Source organism: Rhinopithecus bieti, unplaced genomic scaffold, assembly GCF_001698545.2.
Source record: "Rhinopithecus bieti isolate Rb0 unplaced genomic scaffold, ASM169854v2 scaffold_10612, whole genome shotgun sequence".
Classification (NCBI taxonomy): domain Eukaryota; kingdom Metazoa; phylum Chordata; class Mammalia; order Primates; family Cercopithecidae; genus Rhinopithecus; species Rhinopithecus bieti.
Window position 1 is genome coordinate 3,232,208 of NW_016806990.1, and position 17,937 is coordinate 3,250,144.

The 17,937-nt window shown below is 37.6% G+C and overlaps 1 long non-coding RNA gene across 2 annotated transcripts in view; it reads left to right on the forward strand.

The window, feature by feature from the left end:
* Positions 1-17,937, forward strand: part of LOC108534330 (uncharacterized) — a 324,475-nt gene that overhangs the window by 281,952 nt on the left and 24,586 nt on the right. For both annotated transcript variants that reach the window (XR_001886942.1, XR_001886943.1), the window contains one exon: positions 10,454-10,581. This is a non-coding gene — a long non-coding RNA (uncharacterized LOC108534330). The remainder of the gene's footprint in view (positions 1-10,453; positions 10,582-17,937) is intronic.

The window sequence follows — 17,937 nt, forward strand, 5'->3', positions numbered from 1 at the left end:
TATCTCATTATGATTTTAATTTAAATTTTCCAAGGGACTAATAATATTGAACATCTTTTCTTGGGCTTATTTGCCATCTGTGTATTCTCTTTAATGACATATCTCCTTATCTCTTTTACTCACTTTATAATTGAATTGTTGGGTTTTTTTTGTTTTTTTCTACTATTAAATTTGAGAGTTTTAATATATTCTAGTCTTTGTCAAATATGTGGTTTGCAAATATTTTCTCCCAGTCTGTAATTTGTCATTTTGTCTTTGTAAAAGGGCGTTTTGCAGTACAAGAGTTTTTAATTTTGATGAAAGTCCAATTTGTCAGTTTTTTTCTGTTTTTGGATGATGCTTTTAGTGTAAAATCTAAGAACTCTTTACTTAGTCTTAGATCCTGAAGATTTTCTCCTACTGTTTTCTCAAAGTGTTACAGGTTTACTTTTTGCATTTAAGTACATGATTCAATCTATTTTGAGTTTATAGCATATGAGACTTGGGTTTGGGTCCTCTCTCTCTCTCTCTCTCTCTCTTTCTCTTCCTCTCCCTCTCTTTTGCTTCTGAATATCCAATTGCTCCAGCATCATTTGTCAAAAAGGCTACCTTTTCTCTATGGAATTGCTTTTGCATCTTTGCCAAAAATTAATTGGGCATATTCGTGTGGGTCTATTTCTGGGATCTCTGTTCTATTTCACTGATTTTTGTGTCTATCTTCTGCCAGTACCACATCATCTTAATTATTGAAGCTCTAAGTCTTAAAATCTAGTAGGTCAATTTTTAATTCAAAATGATTTTAGCTTTCTTGGTTCTTTTGTCTTTCGATACACATTTAAAAATCAACTCGTCTATGTCTATAAAATACCTTTCTAGGATCTTGGTAAGATTGCCTATTGATTTGGAAAGAATTGACACCTTTGCTATGTTTAGTCTTTCATCCCATGAACATGCTATAGCTATCCATTTATTTCAATTTTCTTTGATTTCCTCTATTGGTCTTTTGTTTTCAACATACAAATCTTATACATATTTTATTAGATTAACACATATATTTATTTCTTTGAGCAATTTAAAATTGTACAGTAAATTATATTTTATTTTAAATATTTGTGTTGCTAGTGTATAGAAATACAACTGATTTTTGTATATTTATCTCATATCCTGAAACCTTCCTGAGCTTATTTAGAACTTCCAGAATTCTTTTATTGGTGTTCTTTGTTTTGTTCATTTTGGGTTTTTTGTTGATTTGGGGATTTTATTTAGATGATTATGTCATTTGCAAATAAGGACTGTTTTATTTCTCCCTATCCAATGTGAACACTTTCTATTGCTTTCTTGACTTAGCTAAAACTTCCAGCATTGTTTTGATTAACAGTAGCAAGAGTGGACACCCTTGCCTTCTTTCTAGTCACAGGGAGAAAATTCAATCTTTCACTGTTAAGTATAATGCTAACTGTATGTTTTTATGCAGGTACTCCTTATTAGGTCGAGGAAGTTTCTCTGTATTTCGATTTTTCTGACAGTTTTCTTTTCTTCGAAATAGGTGTTACGTTTTGCCAAAATTCATGTTTATTTTCCTTCTTTCATGTGTCAACATGGTGGGCTGCAATGATTTGTGATTACTGAACCAGCCTTATGATCTTACCATAAACCACACTTAGTCACGGTGCATAATTCTTTTTATATGTTGCTGAATTTATTTGGTAATATTTTGCTAATGATTGTTGTGTCTGTATTAATGAGGGATACTGGTCTGTAGTTTTCTGCTTGTACTGTCTTTGTCTGGTTTTGGTGGTAATACTAGCTTTACGGAATGAATTGAGAAGTTTTCTCTCCTTTCTATTTTTCTGAAAGCTATTGTTTAGAATTGGCATTAATTTTATTTAAACATTTGGTAGCCTTCTCTGTAAATTCATTGAAGTCTGGAGATTTTGGGAATTTTTAAAAATTACAATTTCAATTTTCTTAATAGTTAAAGAGCTCTTCAAATTATTTCACATTGTTTCTTGTAGCCATTGTGTTTTTTTCAGAGGATTGTTCCATTTTGTCTAGGTGGTATCCAACCATTTTGGCAACAAGGACTGGTTTCATGGAAGATAATTTTTTAATGGACAGGGTAAGAGGGTGACAGGATGGTTTCAGGATGAAACTGTTCCACCTCAGATCATCAGGCATTAGTGAGTATTAAGGAGTGCACAACTTAGATCCTTCACATGTGCAGTTCAGAATACGGTTTGTGCTCCTATGAGGATCTAAGTCTGCCGCTGATCTGACAGGATATGGACCTCAGGTGGTAATATGGTTTGGCTGTGTCCACACCCAAAATCTCATCTTGAATTGTAATCAGAATTGTAATCCCCATGTGTTGGGGGAGGGACCTTGTGGGATGTGATTAGAACATATGGGCGTTGCCCCCATGCTGTTCTGATGATAGTGAGTTCTCTCATGAGAGGCTTTCTCCCCCTTCTCTCTGTACTTCCTTTTCCTGCCGCCCTGTGAAGAGGTGCCTTTCACCATGATTGTAAGTTTTCTGAGGGCTCCCCAGACAAGTGGAACTGTGAGTCAAATAAATCTATTTTCTTTATAAATTACCCAGTTTTGGGTGTTTCTTTATAGAAGCATGGGAACAGATTAATACAGTAAATTGGTACCAGGTAGTGGGGCACTGCTGTAAAGATACCCAAAATTGTGGAAATGACTTTAGAACTGGTTAACAGCCAGTTAACCAGGAGAGGAGGGCTCAGAAGAACACAGGAAAATGTGGGAAAGTTTGGAACTTCCTAGACACTTGTTGAAGTCTTTGGAATGACTTCAACTCATCTCGAATGGTCAAAAGAATGCTTTGACCAAAATTCTGGTAGAGATATGGACAATTAAGTTCCAGCTGAGGTGGCCTCAGATGGAGATGAGGAACTTGTTGGGAGCTGGAATAAAGGTGACTCTTGTTCTTTAGCAAAGAGACTGGTGGCATTTTTCCCCTGTCCTAGAGATCTGTGGAACTTTGAACTTAAGAGAGATGATTTAGTGTATTTGGCAGAAGAAATTTCTAAGCAATAAAGCATTCAAGAGCATAAAAGTTGGAATCAGAGCATAAAAGTTGGGAAAATTTGCAGTCTGACAATGCAATAGAAAAGAAAAACCCATTTTCTGGGGAGAAACTCAAGCCTGCTGTAGAAATTTGCATAAGTAACCAGGAGCTGAATATTAATCACCAAGACAATGGGGAAAAATGTCACCAGGGCATGTCAGAGACCTTCAGTGCAGACCCTCCCATCACAGGCCTAGATGCCTACAGGGGAAAAATGGTTTCACGGGCCAGGCCCAGAGCCCCACTGCTCTATGCAGCCTTGGGACGTGGTGCTCTGCATCCCAGCTGCTTCTGTCCCAGCCATGGCTAAAAGGGGCCAACATATAGCTCGGACCATTGCTTCAGAGACTGCGAGCCCCAAGCTTTGGTGCCTTACATGTGATGTCGAGCTTATGAGTACACAGAAGTCAAGAATTGAGGTTTTGGAACCTCCGCCTAGATTTCAGAGGATGTATGGACATACCTGGATGTCCAGGCAGAAGTTTGCCACAGGAGTGGAACCCTCAATGAGAACCTCTGCTCGGGCAGTGGGGAAGGGAAATGTGGGGTGAGAGCCCCCACAGAGAGTCCTCACTGTGGCACTGCCTGTTGGAGCTGTGAGAAGAGGGCCACTCTCCTCCAGACCCCAGAATGGTAGATCCACCAACAGTTTGCACTGTGTGCCTGGAAAATTGCAGACACTCAATGCCAGGCCATGAAAGGAGCTGGAAGGAGGACTTTACCCTGCAAAGCCACAGGGGCAGAGCTGCCCAAGGCCATGAAGCCCACTTCTTGCATCAGTGTGACCTGGATGTGAGACATAAAGTCAAAGGAGATAATTTTGGAACTTTAAGATTTAATGATTGCCCTATTAGGGCATGGGGCCTGTAGCCCCTTTGTTTTGGCTAATTTCTCCCATTTGGAATGGATGTATTTACCAAATTTCTGTATCTTTATTGTATCTGGGAAGTAACTAACTTGCTTTTGATTTTACAGGCTCATAGGTGGAAGGGTTAATGCTGGAATGAGTTAAGAGTTTGTGGGACTGTTGGGAGAGCATGGTTGTGTTTTGAAATGTGAGGACATGAGGTTTGGGAGGGGCTAGGGCAGAATGATATGGTTTGGCTGTCTCTCCACTCAAAATCTCATCCTGAATTGTAATCCAAATTGCAGTCCCCACATGCTGGGGAGAGCTGTAGTGAATATCAGGCTCAGATGTAACAGGGGCAATCTAGCTTGTTCTACTAGTTCTGTTATACAACATCCTTGCTGAGATTGTGCCTAGCTAGCACCATCACAATGTGCTAGACTGGGGTAATAAAGCGCATGAATGGATCTGAGTGGTACAGATGGTAGATTGTATTTTATCCCTCAAAATTCTCCTGGCTCCACCTCTTACCCTAGCTACTATACTGGCTTTGATGAGCCTAGCAATCATCCAGTGCTTTAGCTTGAGCCACTCAACTCACCTCTTGGCTCCTGCCATGGTCTTCTCTGATGCCTTTTCAGGACATGTTCTTGAGAAGCCACTTTGCACTCATTTGTGTGCAATCCAAAAGTGGGAAAACTACCACCTGTCGGACTCCTCTTAACCTCTTTTGTCTCCTGACCAGGCAATTTTGTGATGTTTTTTCAAAGTCTCCTCAGTATTCACCGGGAGATCAAGCACCAGCTTCCCATAGCATTTGCCAAGCAGATAAAATATTTTTGTGATGGTTTTCCCTCTTTTATTCTTCAACATGTACTTCTCCCTGAGACCACATTCCTATGTGAACGAGTGCAGGCAAATTTTTGCATTAGACCCTGCTTTGGGAGTAACCAGGCTCAAAAGAAAAGCCGTATGATGATGGCCTTAAAGTGAAAAACCTCATTGCAAAATGGAGATTTTATCTTTCATAATTGTATACATTCTTTTTAACATAAGATAAAAAATAGATAAACATTAAAAAATCATATTTGAACTCCTAGACTCCCAAGTAACTATGAACCACAATTTGAGAAGCAATGGTGTCAGATCTCTTTTTTAAGGAGAATTATCAGCAGTTTCATAGAACCTATGGAATGACCAATAACCTATACTATGGGTTAGGAGTTGGTCATTTGTCACAATGTAGCTGCAAAGTGCACAATTTGGGCACAATATCCATAGTTCAATTGCTAGGGGAAAAGAAGAAAGTGGCCATTGGATGGGAAACTAGAATGCTCTGACATTGGGACATAAATGATTGATGTTAATAGATTCAAGTTTTTCCAAAATTTTGTTAGTAAATATTCATTCTTACTCCGAACCAGAAATAGCCAAATGTACTGGACTGGTTAATACTCTGTGTTAATGGCCTACATATTATGAATATTGTTTAAAAATAAATATGAGTTTATATTTAAAATTAATATAGTTTCGGCCAGGTGCAGTGGCTCACGACTGTAATCTCAGCACTTTGGGAGGCCAAGGTGGGCGGATCACGAGGTCAGGAGATCGAGACCATCCTGGCTAACATGGTGAAACCCCGTCTCTACTAAAAATATAAAAAATTAGCCGGGCACAGTGGCGGGCGCCTGTAGTCCCAGCTACTTGGGAGGCTGAGGCAGGAGAATGGCGTGAATCTGGGAGGCGGAGCTTGCAGTGAGCCAAGATCATGCCACTGCACTCTGGCCTGGGCGACAGAGCAAGACTCCGTCTCAAAAAAAAAAAAAAAAAAAAATTAATATAGTTTCTACATGTCCTTATTTGACTTTCAGCAAAGGTAATTCTGGCTCTTAGATTTTAGCAATTTACTTGTTGTTAAATGTGGCAGCATGATGTTTCAATATTAGAAAATAGGGGAAAAAATTAAAAAGTCTTTTGTGGATTTGTGGATTTTCATTAAGTAAGCTAAGAATGTATTTTTCCATTGGTTGTTGGTCATTGTTAAAGCAATTGAATTATTATACTCTTATCTATCATTGTAACATTTGGATTTGTGGAGAACATAATCAGACAATAGATAAATATGAATTTTAAGAGAAAATCAAGTCTACGAATAAGTAAAAGAACAATCACCTGATTGTTATGAACCATCTGAATATAGTTTTTTAGGAATTCTCTACTCTGAACAGACAAAAAACAAAATGACTCCCACTGGGTAAGGAAAAAAGTAATAAGATCTAAATCTTAATCAAATGTTGTTCAGATCTCTATAGCTGGGGGCTGGCTTTACAGGAACATTCAGAAAGCTGTATGTGTGTGTGTCTTTCAGGTCTCCATGTTACATTAGGACCTTGTGCAGGGTACAATTACCCTCAATAATTTCATATTGTTTAACTAGCAATTCAAAGCCAGCAACAAATATTTTTGTCCTCTTTCCAAATAAAGAATAATATCTTCATTGACTAATAAAAGAGATTCTTCTGAGCGTGGGTTATGCCTTTAGGCTCTAGGATGATGCCTTTTTAGTGTCTATATGCAAACTTTAGTTGAAATTATGACCCTAATTGACAGGATTTTTAAATTGAGCACCCACAGGCCACGTTGCTACATAGTACATTGTCATTTTCTTCTACATTGAATTAATTTTCAATCAACATTGTTAAAAAAAAGAACAAGAGTAGAAACTGGCTACCAATACTCTAAAGCTATTTCAAATCCCGAAGCACAAAGCTTAATTAAGAACCAATTAATATAGAGAGTATACGTCAAAAGAAGATAAGGAAGATATGATGAGGTCAGGGTAAAAGTCGTTTCTGTTTTCTTTTGAAGCTTAGATATATCTCAATTGTAAAATAGAGGAGAAAATAAACCATTTAACTTGCTGAATCTGCTTTATTTTAAAAAATAGAAATAAAATTTACCTTTGAGGTTACTGACCCATAATCTTATTAGAGAAGAAAAAGCATCAGAAGGATTCATAAGGCACTTCTTGTAATTTCTTAGGGAATCAGGGTAGTGTTTGAATTATTAGGATCAATTTATTGTGGCATGTGATGTTGTTTTGCTGAGACAGAACCACTTTTGCCACGTGAACATGGAATTAGATGTTGTGGCCACCAAAGTTCTTTCAAGTTTAGCAAGTTCATACTTTTATTTTTCAGTAATGGGTCAATTCTGTCTTCATAATGGTCCATTTAAACTGCTATGAAACCTGAACCTTTGTTCTGAGTTGTGATGTCCTTATAGCCTTCACTTGAGGGTGAATGCATAACTTTCATGTTAAGTGCACCTCAGTTTCTATCTTTCTAATCTATGATGTGGAAGGTGGAAGTATATACTGTCAATTAGGTCTTAATGCTGACAAAAACGGAAATCAAATGAGTATGGTTAATTAGAAGTCAGGTGAATAAGTATTTTAAGGAATTGGAAGTGATTAACTGTATTATCTAGTGTCTTCATTTATTTGAGCTGCTATAACAAAATACCATAGTCTGGGTAACATAAGCAATAGAAATTTATGTTTCACAGCTCTGGGGATTGGGAAATCCAAGATCAAGGTGCCAGCAGATTCAGTGTCTGGCAAAGCTCACTCTCTGCCTCAAAGATGGTGCCTTGTTGCTCTGTTCTCACATAGCAGAGGGTATAGCGGGGCTCTGGAGCTTCCTCAAGCTTCTTATATACAGTTAGTAATCTCATCCATGAGGGCAGAGCTCTCATGACCTAATCACTTCCTAAAGGTCCACTCTTTAATACTATTACATTGGGGGTTAGGTTTTAACATATTAATTTTGAGGGAAAACCAACATGCACACCATAGCATAGATGAGAATTAGCTACTGAGTTTACAATGTGAAGGTCATTGTTGACCTTGAGCAGTTTTGATAGAGTAAAAAGGATGGAGGAATAAAACTTGAGAGAAGTGGATATGATAGAGATTAACAAGAGACTAGGAACAACTCCTTTGAGTAATTTGCAGTAAAAAGAGGAGTAACCAGCCGGGCGCGGTGGCTCACACCTGTAATCCCAGCACTTTGGGAGTCCAAGGCAGGTGGATCACGAGGTCAGGAGTTCGAGATCAGCCTGACCAACATAGTGAAACCCTGTCTCTACTAAAAATACAAAAATTAGCCGGGCTGGGGTCATGCGCCTGTAGTCCCAGCTACACGGGACACTGAGGAAAGAGAATCGCTTGAACCCGGGAGGTGGAGGTTGCAGTGAGCCGAGATTGTGCCACTGCACTGCAGCCTGGGCAACAGAGTGAGACTCCATCTCAAAAAAAAAAAAAAAAAAAAAAAAAAAAAGAGACGGGTAACCTGTAGTAATCAAAGCAATATGGTACTGGCATAAAGAGAGACATAGAGACCAATGAAACAAGACAGAAAGCCCAGAAATAAGACCACAAATGTAGGGTCTTTCTAAGAGGATGCCAAAAATATAAAATGGGGAACGTCTTTTCAATAAAAGGTGTTGGGGTAACTGGGTAAGAGAAAGAGGTGATAGCTGAATTGGGGATTGGGAGCAGATCATTTTTAAAATACGGTATAATGTGTTCTTTAGAGAAATGTTGCTTCAAGTCTTTAGCTCATTTTAATTGGGTTAGTAGTTTTATTTTTGCTACTGAGTTGTAAGCATTTGTTATTTATTTTGGAGATTCACTTTTTATCAGATATGTATGGTTTGCAAATATTTTCTCCCATTCCATACCTTTTACTCTGTTGATTGTTTCTTTCACTGCACAGAAGCTTTTTAGTTTGACCTAAGTTCAGCTTTATTATTATATTTGCTGTCTGTGCTTTGGTGGTATATACATGAAATTATTGTCAAGAGAAATGTCATGACCATTCTGTGTTTTTTGAGAAGATTTAGAGTCCTACATTTAAAGTTTTTAACCCATTTTGAGTTGATTTTTGTATATGGTGTAAGATAGAAGTCCAATTTCATTCCTTTTCATATAGATACCCAGTTTTCCCAACACCCTTTGTTAAAGAGATGTTCCCAATTTTATATTCTCACCACCCTTTTAGAAAACCAGTTGTCCATATATTTGTGGTTTTCTTTCTGGATATTCTATTTTGTTCTGTTGGTCTACATGTCTGTCATTATGCCAGTACTATATCATTTTCATTAATGATATAGGTTTGTAATGAATTTTAATATCAGGAATTGTGATGCTTCCAGAATACATACAAATAGCCAATAGATATATAAAAATTCTTAATGTCACTAATAATTAGGGAAATGTAAATCAAAACCACAATGAGTTATCCACTCACACCTGTTAGGATAATTAGAATCAAAAGTAAAACCAAAAAACAAGTGTTGACAAGGCTGTGGAGAAATTGAAACACTTACACACTGTTGATGGGAATGAATAGTATAGTGGTTTATCAGAAAATAAAAAATAGAACTATCGTATCATCCAGAAATTCCACTTCTAGGCATGTATCCAAAATAATTGAAGTCAGAATGTCAAAGAGATATAAGCACTCCTGTGTTCATTGCAGCACTATTCACAATAGCCAAAATAAGGAAACGAGCTAAATGTCTATTGACAAATGGATGGATAAAGAAAATGTGGTATACACATTCAATTGAATACATTGAACCTTAAAAAGGGAGGAAATCCTGCAAAATGTGACAACTTGGATGAACCTTGAGGACATTATGCTAAGTGAAATAAGTCAGTCACAGGAAGACAAATACTGCATGATTCCATTTAGATGAGGTGTTTAAAATAGTGAAATCTATAGAATCAAAGAGCAGCATGGTGATTGTTGTGAGGGACAGAAAATGGAAAATGATGAATCAATGGGTATTAGTTTCAGTGAAGCAAGATGAATGATTTCTCTAGAGATCCGCTGTACAGCACTGTAACTATAGTAAAAAATAATATATTATACACTTAAAAATTTAAGAAGGTAGATTTCATGTCAAATGTTATTTTCCATAATAATAATAATAAATGAGAATAATGGCATGTTTGTACATTAATCCAAATGATTCAGTGGAGAGGAAAAACCCGACGATGCAGGGAAGAGAGAGGCTTGGATACTTGGACCGGTGACCTTGGATGAGCCTGAGGGGAGGGTCTGTCGCATACAAATGAAAAGATTGGCTCTAGATAGGCACAATGATCACTTGCCCATGGTAGCAGAAGGAAAAGCAAGGATTCTGTGCTCTGATTGCTTCAATGTCTCAGTAAAATCTCAAGTAAGCTCATCGGCAGAGAGTAGGATGGAAGAAGTTGCATTAGTGTTTTGAAAGTCAAAGACATTTCTCTATCAAGGGTTTAACTGATTGTTGTTGTCATCGATTATTGCAATGGTTGGCAACTTTTTCTGGAAAGAATCACATATTTTAGGCTTTGTGGTCCCTGTAGTCTTTATTATAACTACTTGATATTACCGTTGTAGTAGAAATCTTCTGTGGACAATATGTAAACTGGAGTTGCCATAGACTATACATAAATTGACAGTTTTCCTCCTCTCTTCTTAAAGACCAGGTTCGAATGCCTTTGCCTCATGGAAGTGTTGGATGATTTTCTTCGGCATAATCAGTCAGGATTCTTTCTGTGGCCCTGGATCCTCTGTTGAGCATCTTTCTTCCACATTCTTCACACTGTACTGTAAGTACTGGAGCTACTTTGCCTTGGTTCAAGAGAGCCGTGTATTAAATTTTCTGGAATTCTCTAAGTCAGTTAATGTACCATCAGTAGCTTGAAATCACACAAATTGGCAAATCCTACAAATTAAGGTTTCCCTCACTCCAAAGTGCCAGTTATTAAACATCAATTTGCCAGATCACTCACTATAATACATTTGCCTGCATTACCATCCCTTTCGCTAGTACCAATTTCTCAAGAATACTGACCACGTTCAATTAATGTTTCTATCTTCTCCACCTACAGAACTATGGGAATGTTGTCAATGCTGAAAACTGTTAGAGATAATTTTGAGTGTTTTACTTTTTTACCTAATTAAATCATTCAAATCCAGAAAATTTCTTCCAGTTTGATAATCTGTCCAAAAGTCAATAAAATGTACAAACCAATGTGTAAGAGGACTAAAGAAGACATTAGGTGTTTGTGAGATGAACCTCATATTGGATTGGACCTCAGTCTATCACAGTTTTCACTGAATTGACTTTGGTTTCAATCTCCAGCCACTCAACCCACTCTATCACCTTTGGACTGGACAAGCACTGTGCCTTATATGTGATGGTAAGATTCATAGTTTGTAAGAGCACAGGGTTGGAGCCAGGCTACCTCCTGACAGTGGGCAAGTTATGAAACATGTATGTTCTCATCTGTAGAAGGCAGTAAAAATAGTATATACCTTGTAGAGTTGCTGTATGGATTAAATAAATTAATTCTTGCAATGCACTTACAGCAATGTCTTAGCGATGTTAGGGCTAGTTCTCATTATTAACCAATCTCACAGGTGTCTCCTCTTGCCTGTCTAAAGATCCATTCTCCCCAAAACATCCGGAGTGACCTTTAAGAAACAGAAATCTAATCGCATTATCTCCTTGCTTGAAAACCACCAATGATTTTTTTAATGCTGGAAATAAAAATCAGTCTCCTTTTCATGGTCCTACTCCTGTCATGATCTGCCCCTGTGGTTCCTTCTTGCTCTCATCTCATGCCAGGCTCACCTGGTTTCACTAAACTTCACCCATATGGTCTCCTTCTGCTCCCTGGGTGTGCCAGCTTTCATCCTGCCCTTGGCCCCTGCTCTTCCCTCTGCCTGGAATAGTTTTCTCCTAGTTCTTCCTGTGATTCCTTTGTGTTATTCAGGTCTTGGTTCAGATATCACCTCTTCATTAGGTCTCTGAACACTCATTCCAAAGGAGCTCAACCCACTCTCATTACACTTTATCTCATCCTCCTCTTTTATGGTCTTTGTATCACTTGTCCACATATGAAATTGTTGTATTAATTTATCTTTTTATTTGCTTGCTTTGTTTTTATTCCAAATGGATATAAACTCTGGAGAGTATGGATATTGTCTGTATTTTTCACTTCTGAATCTCTAGTTCCTAGATCAGCAGGTCCTCAAAACATTATCGTTGATTCACTAAATGACATAAAGAATGGATATATCTTCTCGTTGCTCTACTTTGGAAACCCAGTTGATCCCTTGTCCTATTTCTGAATGGAATCATTGTCATCCATTGTAGAATCCAGAAAGCTAAGGGTCATCCTTAACTTGTCCTTATCCATCATCCCCCTAATGTACTTCTTACCTTCAGTCCATTCTGCTTCCAAAATTGCACATGAATCCCTCTACTTCTTCCTATCTAGAATCATTGTTATGTATTTGTTTTTCTAACTGATCTTTGTTTCTTTTTCATTCTTTCTTTGTTTCTTTTTGAGATGAAATCTTGCTCTGCTGCCCAGGCTGGAGTGCAGTGGCGTGATCTTAGCTCACTGCAACCTCCACCTCCTGGGTTCAAGCAATTCTCCTGCCTCAGCTTCCCAAGTCGCTGGGATTACAGGTGCCCACCACCATGCCCAGCTAATTTTTTGTATTTTTAGTACAGACAAGGTTTCACCATGTTGACCAGGCTGGCCTTGAACTCCTGACCTCAGGTGATCCTCCCTCTCCCAAAGTGCTGGGATTACAAGCATGAGCCACCACGCCCAACCTGGTCATTGTTTCTTATGCTCAGCTTCAATCTCTTTGCTTCACTACAGTTAGATTAAACTTGCCAAATTGCAATCTGATTGTGTCCCTTCATTGCTTAAAACCCAGTAATATGAAAACAGTCACATGGAGTGGGAGACGTTATGAATGCACGATCTAGCCCCATATCTTTCGTGTTCATCAGCATGTCTGAAGTTGGGAGCAGTTTCTCAAAAGCCAGTGTGTTCCTATGTGAGTTCAGTGATCTCTCTTTGTCTCTATATCAGGACTTTCTCTATACCATGGAGCTGCTCATCACTCAATGTGGCTTCCCTGGGGCAACTCTCACACAATGGAGGATGGCATCCATGGATAGATGTGCCAGCCTCTCCCACCACCCCAGCCTCCCAGGCTTCAGTGGGATTCTTCTTAGACCCTTGAGGCCACTGGAGGCCATGACTAGACATGGTACTTCAGAGGGATGCCATGTAGGCATGTAGGGTTGAGGCCCATTGCCAATAGTCATGACCAACTCAATAACACACTGTTCTTTGTTTTGTTTGATCTTCTTTCCTTATCTCTCTTTTACCTCTTCCTTGCTTGTGCATTCTGAAACTAACTCTTAAATAAATGACCTGTATCCAAGGCCTGTCTTGTATTTCACTCTTGGGAAAACACAAGCTAAGATACATGACTTAAAACATGCCTTGTGATCTGGTCTTTACTTCCCTCTCCAGCTTATTTTCTTCAGTCAACAACCACTTCCTACCCACATCAACCTTGTTTTTTTTTTTTTTTAGGAGTTTTAAAATTTAATCTCAATTGCCACAAGTTAACTGTTTGACTTTTGGCACAAGATCTTTTAAAATCTTAATTTCCTTATCTGAGAAAGAGGATGTTGGAAGAAGATTGTCTTTGAGGTTCTTCCTGGATTTAATTTTATAGTTCTATGGCATCAAGTTTTCTTTTTTTTTTTTTTTTTACTAATTTTTTTTTTATTATACTTTAAGTTCTAGGGTACATGTGCATAACGTGCAGGTTTGTTACATATGTATACTTGTGCCATGTCGGTGTGCTGCACCCATCATCTCGTCAGCACCCATCAATTCATCATTTATATCAGGTATAACTCCCAATGCAATCCCTCCCCCCTCCCCCGACTTTGATGAGAATCAACCTTGTTTTGAGGCCACACTAATTTCCTGAGTACATCATGCTCTTTCTTACTTTCTATGTCTTCATGTACTTTTGGCTGCAACCTAAATGCGACCGCAATCCCCCAGTGCATAACCACGTGCCATGTTCCAACAGGTGTTCGATGATTGCTCCTTCAAGTAATTGGAGTCTGAAATTTATTCCTGCTCATGTAATTCCACAGAGAAGTCTTAAACTATTTTAGTTTATTTTTATACAGTGGGTTGTGGGAATATTGCTAAAATTCTGAGAAGATATATAAGCAGAAATACATATAGTAATTTTACAATTCCAAATTTATGTTTTTCTTATTTTTAATGGCCTTTGAGTTAACCAGGTGCAAACAATCTTCTATTTTCATTTGGAAACAATGGAACATCCAGCTGACCAGAGAATAAATTTGTGTGAATTGCATGATTTAAAAAGTGTAAGCCAATATTAGCTGAAAATTTTCTTTTTACAGTAAGTGAAGTTCTTTTTATGGAGGACTGTCAAATGATTACTTTTATTATATCTTTTTTTTTTTCTGAAAAATGTTCCCTGGAAGTAGCATTTTCTCAGTTCTGAATAAACTTTTAAATTATACCAGCAAGAGCCAAAGTGATGATAGAATTAAACTCATTATGCTTTTATTTTACTCTGATACTCTTAACAAGAGATATAGCTCATTCTGAACATATAATTAGGGCATTTGAGGTAATCTATGCTTTAATAAGATTTGAGATGATAAATGCCAGTTACAACAAACATGTTACTACTCTTTTCACTGTTATTCCTTTTCTCTCTATAGTCACTCACCAAAAACTTGGATTTCTTCTTTCTATATTGTTTTAAATTTTATAAAACCAACAAAAATCCCGAATTCTTATGGACCAGTGATATTTATTGGCCTGAAAACATTTGAAAGAATAGGTGGTCTTCTTGCTGCAGGGTCCAAATCCACTATCAACATGATTTATACGATATATTCAAATATTTAATGTAGAAGTGAATTTCCATTTTCATATTCACATCTTTACAACTTAAATCTGAGTAATTCTCACTTTCTGTTCAGAGCTCAAAGAAATTTTCCACAGTTGCCCATACCACTGCAGCATGCCTGCATTTCCATGCACCGTGTGCTTCTCTCTCACAATCTATTTTAGACATTGGTAATTATGTCTTTAACAGACAATTGTGCACTACCTGACAATGTTTTAGTCAACGATGGACTGCAGGTATGACCGTAGTTGCATAACATTATAATGAAGCTGAAAACTTCCTATTGCCTAGTGACATCTTTTTTTCCTTTTTTCGTTTACTTTAAGTTCCTGGATACATGAAAATGTCCTACTGCCTAGTGGCATCTTTTTGTTTTTTCTTTTTTCTTTTACTTTAAGTTCTGGGATACATGTGCAGAACGTGTAGGCTTGTTGCATAGGTATACATGTGCCATGGTGGTTTGCTGCACCTATCAACACGTCATCTAGGTTTTAGGCCACACACATTAGGTATTTGTCCTAATCTCCCTCCCCTTGGCCCCCACCCCTCAACAGGCCTCGGGGTGTGATGTTCCCTTCCCTGTGTCCATCTATTCTCATTGTTTAACTCCCACTTACAAGTGAGAGCATGCAGTAACTGACATCTTGATGATCCTGACCCTGTGTAGGCCTAGGCTGATGTGTGGCTTTGTCTTCATTTTTAACTAACAAAAATATTTAAGAAGTAAAAAAAAAAGATTAATCAAAAACAGAAAAAAGTTTATGGAATAAGGATATAAAGAGAAAATATTTTTTTGTAAAGCTATACAATGCATTTGTGTTGTAAGCTAAGTATTATTACGAAAGAGTCTAAAAGTTTAAAAAATTAAAAAGTGCACAAAGAGGCTATAGTAAGCTAAGGTTAATTTATTATTGAGGAAATAAAAATATTTAAAAATAAGCTTAGTGTAGCCTAAATGTACGGTGTTTATAAAGTCTACAGTAGCATGCAGTAAGGTCCTAGGCCTTCACATTCACTCGCCACTCACACACTGACTCACTCAGAGCAACTTCCGTCCTGTAAGCTCCATTCGTGGGAAGTGCTCTATACAGAGGTACCGTTTAAAAATCTTTTATACGTGTGAAAGGTATAGATTTTCACTACACCTTTTCTATGCTTAAATGCACAAATTCTTATCTTTGTGTTACAATTGTCTACAGTATTCAGCACAGTAACATGCTGTTCAGATTCCTAACCCAATAGCAACAGGCTCTATCACATAGCCTAGGTATGTAGTAGTCTACACCATCTGGGCTTGTGTAAATATACTCTACGATGCTCCCACAATAACAAAAATCCCTAAGGACACATTTTTCAGAACATATCCCTGTTGCTAAGTGATGCAGAGCGGTTTATCTTCTCCGCTTGACTACAAACAAAATGATGATCCAAATTGAATCTTTTTTTTTTTTTTAACCATCATATACCTAGCTCTTTAGCACAGCATCTGATACATAGTAGGTACACAAAGATGTTTGGAACTTCCTCCAGTATACATCTATATTTTTCCAGCGTACGTAGAACTTTAGTTGATTACATCATTCATTTATATTTTTATGCACTTAAATTTACTCAAACATTCATTTATTCTACAAACTTTTATTGAGCTCCTAGTATGTGCCAGTGGATATTAGGCCATATAGTGGTGCCTTAGAAATAAAAGACAGATTATCTTTTCTTTCAAAAAAAATACAGAGAAATATAAGAAAACTAGCCTGGGAAAAACCACCTGGGAAGCTGCTTGAAATGCAAATACTAGGCTCCTCCCCAGGCCTACTGAGGCAGAGACTCCCAAAACCTCTGTTTTAACAAGCCTCCCTGGGATTCCAAGGCCCACACGGTCATGTGAGAGACGCCTGGTACAGACACGGCTCTACCCCCTTCCCCAGTGCAGACTTCCGCCATTTGAAAGTACTACCAAGTCCAGAGTAAAAACTAACACAGTTGTAGTTCTGAGGTGCAGGATTCAGTCCCGCAGCTGCATAGCTCAGAGTGGTGCCTTCTTAGATCACTAGCTGACCCCTTTAGGGAAAGCCTGTGCCAGAATAATCCTCCAAGCATTGTTCTGACCTTCTCCTGGCTTCCTGTGGTTTTCCTCTATTTTGTGTCTCCAAAGTCTCATAGATGAACCTACTTAAATTATATGGTATATAGACTTAATTAATGGTAAGGAAAGTAGAATTCACTAGTTTAAAGGGAAAGCAATAGGAATGAATTTAGTATATATTTTCAGCAAGAAGCATGGTGGTGATAAGTCAGAGACATCAGTCTGAACATATTAAAGGCCATTCTTTTACTCTGTCAATTTCATGGCTATTGACTCTAACTTTAATGCATAGTATCTTGAAAATATGTGACTATAATCAAAATGGAAACAAATGAATCTACATACATCAACATAGATCCTTATTTCCTGAAATATACGGCACCTACATATACTTACACACACATACGCACACACACATGCACACACACATACACACGTACACATACCCTGCACCCAAGCACACAGCTATTTTTCTTTAGTATGCGGTGTTCTTTCACAAATATATTAATGAGCTATTTTTAATGTTTTAAAATGGTTTGCTTTGTAATGGGTGGCCTAAAAATCTTAGTATCACTACTCTGGAAATTCTGACTTTTTCCTTATTGCTCAATTGTGGTTTTCCAGAGAGGAAAGTCTTGTTATTTGCCAACATAAAGCAAATAAATTTATCTTATTGTTTGTTCTATTTTGTACACCTTCTCAAAACACCTTTGATAGCAGTGCAAATGCTTTTGAAAATTAAAATAGTAAAAGTACCACAAGGGCTTCAATTAAAAACATTTTGCTTTGCCCCACGTGAGCTCTTTTCTATTTATCAGGATGTTATTTAAAGTTGGAAAATTAATGTAAATGCTCTCTGGAGAACATAAGTGCTTCCATGTAGCTAGGTGGAATTTCCTAGGAAATTCCAGAGACTATCAATCTATCAATCTGTCATTCAACAAATGTTTCAGAAATGCCAACTGCATGAAAGATGCAGCTTTAGATTCTAGGTGCAATTGGAAGTGACACTTAAATTAAATGGAAAAATACACATGCAGAGTTAAGTTACAGTGTTAATATCAATGATCATTCCTTTCTGTATAACTTTTTTGTA